The sequence below is a fragment of the Symphalangus syndactylus genome, chromosome 11 (genome assembly GCF_028878055.3).
Source record: "Symphalangus syndactylus isolate Jambi chromosome 11, NHGRI_mSymSyn1-v2.1_pri, whole genome shotgun sequence".
NCBI classification, from domain to species: Eukaryota; Metazoa; Chordata; class Mammalia; order Primates; family Hylobatidae; genus Symphalangus; species Symphalangus syndactylus.
The window spans coordinates 64,689,722-64,697,024 of NC_072433.2; positions in this window are offsets into that span (position 1 = coordinate 64,689,722).

The window sequence follows — 7,303 nt, forward strand, 5'->3', positions numbered from 1 at the left end:
CACAATCACCTGGAGGGATTGCTAAAACACAAGTTTCAAGGGCTCATCCCCAACATCTGAGGTGGACTCCAAGAATTTGTGTCTCCAAGTTCCAAGTGACACTGAGGCTGCTATTTGGAGACCACACTTTGAGAACTACTGGCCTAAATGGCAAGTAGGAAATAGCCAGGGAAAGAGAGTAGGAGAGGAGGTCAGAGCAGGCAGCAGCAGCATGTGCAAATACCCGAGCTGAAAAGGAGTTTGGTGGCTGCAGGGAATGGAAAGATCAGCATGTCTGGAAGGCAGTGGATTGGCAGCTGTGTGGCTTGAGGTAATCTACGAGATACACCTGACCCTCATCCTTTTCCTAAAACTCACTCCCACGAAGTCACCTCCAGTTGTAGTGTGCCTAAGAAGAATGGTTCCACTGAGCCCTGGAGGTGTGCTACTGCAGCTTGGGATAATCAAACTGTGCCGACCCTGTGGGTAGTGTGAGTGCTGAAAGTGATTAGGTATGCAAAGGGCTGGGTGCAGAGTAAATGCTCAGTGCACTGTAGTTTCCTCTCCTCCCTGACTTGAAACACGGCTCTATCTCAAGTTCCCTATTTTAGCTGTACGAAGACATGCTCCTGAGTTGGTGCTGAGGTGCTACCCTGCACCTGCAAGCAAAAAGGGTTAATGTGGAGGTCACCCCTGAGACCTGAACTGGAGTCCTGTTGAGCAGATGGCTGTAGCTAAGAAATCTGGATGCCACTTCCTAAGAGCGGTTTTGGGCATGTATGTGTTTTCCTCCATCATACCCAACTGATAAATGTCTCAGGTTTTTAAACCAAAGGAAGCATGGATTAGGTTTTTGGAGCCAGAGTGCACAATTGGCATTAGATCAGTTCCTTTCAGACTGCATTTATTGAGCGCTTACTCTGTGCCAGGTACAATGTTAAGTCTGGGAAGACAAAAGGGAACAAGACTGGGTCCCTCTCTTAAGGAGCATGGTCTCACTGGGAGCTGGACACATAATTAACCACAGAGCAGTGGGATAAAAGTCACAACAGAAGTCTATACAGAGGGCAAGAAAAACTCGGGAGAGGGAGCAGTTCTGCCTGGGGATGTCAGAGAAGGTCACAGATAGAAAGTGACATCTGAGCCAAGCCTGGAAAGGAAACTTCTAGAGAATAAGCAGGACTGAGGATAAATGAACACATCTCCTTTAAGAACTTTCTTGTTATTGTTTTAAGCTCTGAACTAAATCATCGTTATGAGTTTCTAGGAGATACATGGCCACATGGTGTTAAATTTGATTTAAAATATTGCATAAGCCGATATATATAGAAACACATATGGAAACAATCTGAAAATATTTCTCCTCAAATATAGTGCCATTTGCTTTTACGAATTTGCTATTTCTAGATAAATATGTGAAATATGGTTTGGTCTTCTGAGACTCAGAAGAAATTATATCACTGTCCCAAGAAAAAAATAACTTCGGTTGCTAATTCATTCATTCATTTAGTCAGTCAACAAACATTTAGTTAGGAATTTCGAGTTTCGAAGCACTGCAATATTCCATCAGGGTGAACAAAAAGATGTAAGACATTGTCTTGACCTCAGGACTCTTCAAAGCTTGGGAGTGAGAAAAATACCTGAACACAAATAATTCTAACACAAATCAGGAGTATATGATATGGGTGAGTACAAACAAAATGCTCCAAGTATCTAGAGGAAAACAAGCTATGATTGAAATAATTGGAGAAAGCTTGATCATCTATGAAGGAGAATTCATTTGCATAGGCCTTGTAGCGTGGAAAGGCATTGGACTTAACAGAAACAAGCATTGGGGAGGTATTCCAGGCAGATGGAAGTTTGTGAACTAAACAGGTGGGAAACCTGAGGTCACTTGGAAATGGCACTTTGTCCTATTTAGGGGTATGACTTGGGGAAAGAACTGAAATAGATGGATGTCAGTCTCACAGCATAGTTTGAACTTCATTCCACTGGCTGTGGCTTCTCGGAATTTGAAATGCCAAGCATTTGTCACTTGGTTCCTTGCACACTTGTTTCAGTTGGCACCTCAGGCTTGACCTTAATCCTGGCATAATTCTGTCCAGCCCATAGGAAAATTTTAAAAATATCAGTCTGCGTATGCTGGGAGTAGTAAAATCACAATGCAGCTCTAAAGCCACAGATTGAAAGTTGACCCTTTTCTTCAGGAATTTATGATTCCACATCTGGAGGTTGCAAGAGATGGGTTTTGTGTCCAAGTCCCTTCAGGAAACAGGTGAGGGCTTATTTACACAGGTGTGGGCAGGGTTAAAAAATGATGCAGTGTCTGTGGGCTTGTGACAGCCTGGAAGCTGTTTCCACTCCTTAGGCAGGTGGTAGTGGGGCAGGGGATGAAGCCGACAATGGAACTTGGCAAGACTTCAGGGTTGCCACAGAGGGATGCAGGTCCAGCCACTGCTTGCCATCCTGTGCTCGTGCCTTTCATTGGCTGAACCTGACTGACTGGGAGCCAGAAGGCCAGGGACCCATTGATGAATTCCCCACAGGTCCGACTCCTAGGGCACAGACGAGGAGAGGAAAGATGGAGATGATCTGGAGGGGCAGACAGAGCCTATCCAGCACAATCCTTTCTAGCTTTAATATTTCTGTGATGCCAAAACAATGCAAACTACAGTCAGCCTTCGTTTGACAAGTATGTTCTAAACACCCAACTTGTTCTCAGCAATTTATTTATTTAAAAAAAAAGGGAATCGATTGGATGGATAGATGAATGCGTGGATGGGGAAGGAGCCTCTGACTGACAAAATTCATAAAATAGTAACTCAACTAGATTGCAAGCTTGGCGAACTCAGGGACTGGGCCGGGTTTGTTCATTGTTGACTCCTCAGTGGCCAGCACTGTGCCTGAACCTTAGTAGACCCACAATAAACATTTGTCTGAATAACTTGACTGATGAAACATCAAGAGCGCCAAACAACATAAAATATGCAATTGGGAGTCTTGGGGCAGGATAAGTCAAAGTTAGGGTAAGGAGCTAACATGCTTGGACCTAGGAGAAGCAGACAATGACAGTGTTTGTTAATTCTGCTCCTAGTAACTTTTATGCCAAAGCTTCTAAGCACTTCTCAGGGAACAAAGAACATCTGACCGTGATGGAGAGATAAAGGATAGTCTGTCCCTCAATCATAACTAGTCACTTAAAAGAGCAACATTGTAACACTTACATCCCAACCTCAATTAATTCATCCATTTATTTATCCAGTGAAAATTTATTGAGTGCTGATTTTGTGTTTGGAAATTCAGAAATAAGACGGAAACAGCCTCAGCCCTCAAGGAGCTTAGTCTGGTCGGAACTAAAGGTAAGACATTAGGAAATACCAGTACCAGTGCTGACTAAGGGGAGCACAGGCTGCTGTGGGAGCGACAGGAAACCTGGGACAGGCAGTGGGTGTCGGAGTAGGTAAGTTGAGCATGGAAGGACTTTTCCACTTGTTTACTTGTTTCTGGCTCCCATCCCTCCACCAGCCATTCACCCCTCCACCATCATCACCCAAACAGTATGTAAGCAAATAGTTTGTAATGCATATCTCTTTGATTTGGATGCATGTTACACCGGAGTGCCATAATCCAGCCAATTAACACATATATAGGGTAGAGTCCCATCAGCTAATCAGTGAATGCATGTAGAGGTGGTCCCATCAGCCAATCAGTGAACACACGTGGAGGGTGTTCTCCTTCCTCCAGAGTTTTTGGCAGGGAAAGAGAACAAGAGGTCAGAAGAGCACAAAGTGGGTGTCTGGGTTGGAAGGAGGAGACAACAGGTACAGGAATAGAGGCTGGAGATCCTGTAGACAAATCTGACTGCAGAATATTTTGGAGGATTAGTACTATTTATCTTCAACTCTTTGCAAACAAATGGAAAGTATGTGAGGAGGTTTATTTGTGCTTGTTTGGCTTTTTTGACCTCTAGCAACTGTTGGGTACAAGATCTCAGAAAGTTACTGATCTGCATGGTCTATATTAACACTGACTCATCTGACTTAAGAAGGTGGTTGTTGGCTGATTTTTAAATATTGGCAAGTTTGTTACAAAATTGCTTCATTCTCAGAGGTTTTGTTAATCAGGATATTCATGTATTTAACTTGAGTATTATGACTGGTAATGGGAGGAAAAAGCAATTTGGGGAGAAGAAACAGAAGGGAAGATAAAGAATAGCATGTGAGTCAAAGTGGAAGGGCAAATATTTCCTAATTTATCTATATTGCCCTCTTTTTTAATGTAAAGCCTACTAGAGTTGTGAGAATTTGCTGAAAATACATTTTAATTGTCAGTTACATTTGGGAAATTGAAGTGCTTTTTAATTTACTCCCTTTCTCCCCCCATCTCATTTTTCAAAGGAAAGGAAAATGCTTCTAGCTCTAGAAAGTGTAGCGGAGTTAAGCGTATGTGTGTTTGTGGCGGGGGCGGTGGTGCGTGGCATGCATTTTATTTTCTATGAGAACATTACTTCTGTTAGGGAATAACTCTCCATTTGCAGTCTTTAAGGCATTTTGACTTTTGATGAATTTCTTTACTATTAGCACACTCTGTCCTTGGCCTGGAAGAAGTTATGCTGGGACCAACCACTGGCCTGAGAGCTGATTCTCTTACCTTCCGGCCATCTGCTTAAGTCTCCTTTGTCCTACTCTCTGTTCAGCCTTTGAAGGTCAGTAGTCTGTTTTGAAGCTTGATCTGTAGGTCTCCTTCTCAGAGTTTGCTCTCTTACCTATATATTGATGCTGCATGGATTTTTAGCTGTCACCCAAATACTTCCCTTCACATGTAGACCTGTGTTTCTTCTTACCTATTAGGTATCCTTCCTGGGTGTCAACACACTCAAACCTTCTCCCCATCAGTGTTTGTTCTTGCCCACCCTGTCTCTGTTTTTATGGGAGGTACCAGCATCCCCACTCACAGCCACTGAGTCACCCACTCACATCCATGTATATGATCCCTTACCATATCCCTGGTATGGCATATCCCTGAATGCCTTTCCTATTCTTTCCTTTTTTTTTCCATCCCCAAAGCCACTGCTCTCATCAGCTCTTTCTGGATTATTATTGTTATTAATTCTCTCTCTCTCCTCCACTGGTCTTCACTATATGCTTCCCTCAACCGCCAGGTTTTTTTTTTATACTGTACACATCTCCATGTCTATTCCTTGTGTGAAATCTTTCAGGAGCTCTCCATTTTCTAGCTCTTCATATCAGTGAACAAGTCGTTGAAACAGCTTCACTCTCTCTGAGCAGGTTTTCCTCCTATTGCATGGGCCTCAGCTCCCTGGGCTCTGCTGGTATCTCCTCCACTGCATGACCTTGAAGAGTTGGCAGGCCCAGAGTATGGTTCTCCACCCTCTTCTCCTTTCTGATGGCACCCTCCTCCCCACCACCTTAGGTGACCTCATCCAACCCCATAGCTCACAGTAGCATCTATACACTAACAACTCTCAAATTTATGGCTCTAGCCCTGACCTGTCTACTGAGCTCAGACACATAGATCCAGCTGCCTCTTTGACATCTTCACTCTAATAGAGATTTTTATTTCACAAGGCCCAAGCAGAACTCCTGATTTCCCACCCATTCTTTTCCTGATCCTGTCCCATGTCTCAGAGAATGGTACTACTGCCCACCCATCAGCTCAGGTAAAAAACCTAGGGGTTATCTTGTTTTCTTCTTTCTCCTTATTCCACTCCCCACATCCAACCCATCACAGGTCCTGTCAACCTTGCATTCAAAATTCATGCATCCTGAACCTGACCCTTTCTATCCATCTCCACTGCCTTCTCCCTAGTAACACCCATCTCTCATGTGGATGGCTCTGACATCCTCCTGCCCTAGCAGCTTCCACCCTTCATCCCTAGAATTGATTCTCCACACAGAGACCAGAGGGATTTTCAAAAAGCAAATTATATCGTGTTTCTTCTCTGCTTAAAATTCTCCCAAGGCCTCCTGCCTCGCCTGGACTCTTGTCGCTTCCTTGAACTCACCAAGCTTTTTCCTGCCTTAAGGATTTTGCATTTGCAATTCCTTTCCCTGGAATCCTATTCTCCCCAGATCATTGCATTCCCAGCTCCTTTGGAATAATTCATGTGCCAGTTTAAACGTCCCCTCCCAGGGAAGCCTTCTCAGACTTCCCAGACTAAAGTGGACTCTGCCTCAGCTTCTCTCTATTACAGTAAGTTGTTTTATTATCTTCAGATCATGATACAATGATCATTTTCTTTTCTTGTTAATTGTCTCTCTTCCTCCACTAGAATGTAAGCATCATGACGAGTATGGATTCATCTTACAAATTTATCTTACAGATCTATCCTCAGCACCCAAAATAATTCTTGGCATATAGTAGTTGCTCAAAAATATTTGTTGAGTGAATGAATGAATATATAATTGCATAAATTTGCCTCTGTGATAAAATACCTCACCACCGATTTATATATATGCATGTATATAAATGTGTGTATATCTATATATATAGATACACACGTACATATATATGTTAGCTTGTTAGCATCATCAACATCTTCAATCTTTGAAGAAGAAAAACTGGAAACCTGCTCAAGGGAACCTAAATGGTGCATCCCATTTGTTTTAACCTCATCCGTGAAACCAGAATGGGGTTATCAGTAGATAACTGCTGCTCTTCCAGCCCTGAATGGTCGGGCTTCTGTTTCCTCTTAGAAAACTATTTTCTTCTTTTCCCATATCTTTGCTTGTTGAGTTATACGTCGGAAGCAGGTAGATTCCACTGTACGTCCAGGGTGACCAGAAACCGACTAGCCACCAGCCACGAGAAAGCCACCTCACTCCCACTTGTATTCCAAACAACTAGACACGCAGCACCATAGGCAAAGCTGTGAACGGGATGAAGTTGGTTTTGCTGCCCTTTTCCATCACCCCAGCGCTGTCTACCCTTCCCAGGAAGCAGTGTAGGAAGAAGAGAGTGAGCAACAGAGTCTTATGAAGGTTTTAGAGGCACAAAGAGTTACTGCAAAATAGAAACATTTACAGTTTTTAAACTTAAGGATAGAGCAATGCCGAAGCAATTTAAAAAAACATTTTAAGGACATTTCAAGCCCTGTCAAATGTGGGTGGAGGAGATATTCATGGGCATGAGCAGGAGGAGGGTGGATTCTTTGGCACATCTCAGTTGGATGATGTCATATTGACTACTACCTACTCGACCGGGTTAGTCCAGAGGGAGAGGACAGGGGCCCACACTGAGCCTGTTTCCCTACTGGCGGTAGGGGTGCAAAGGGACAGACAGCAGTGATGCAATAATGGAAGTG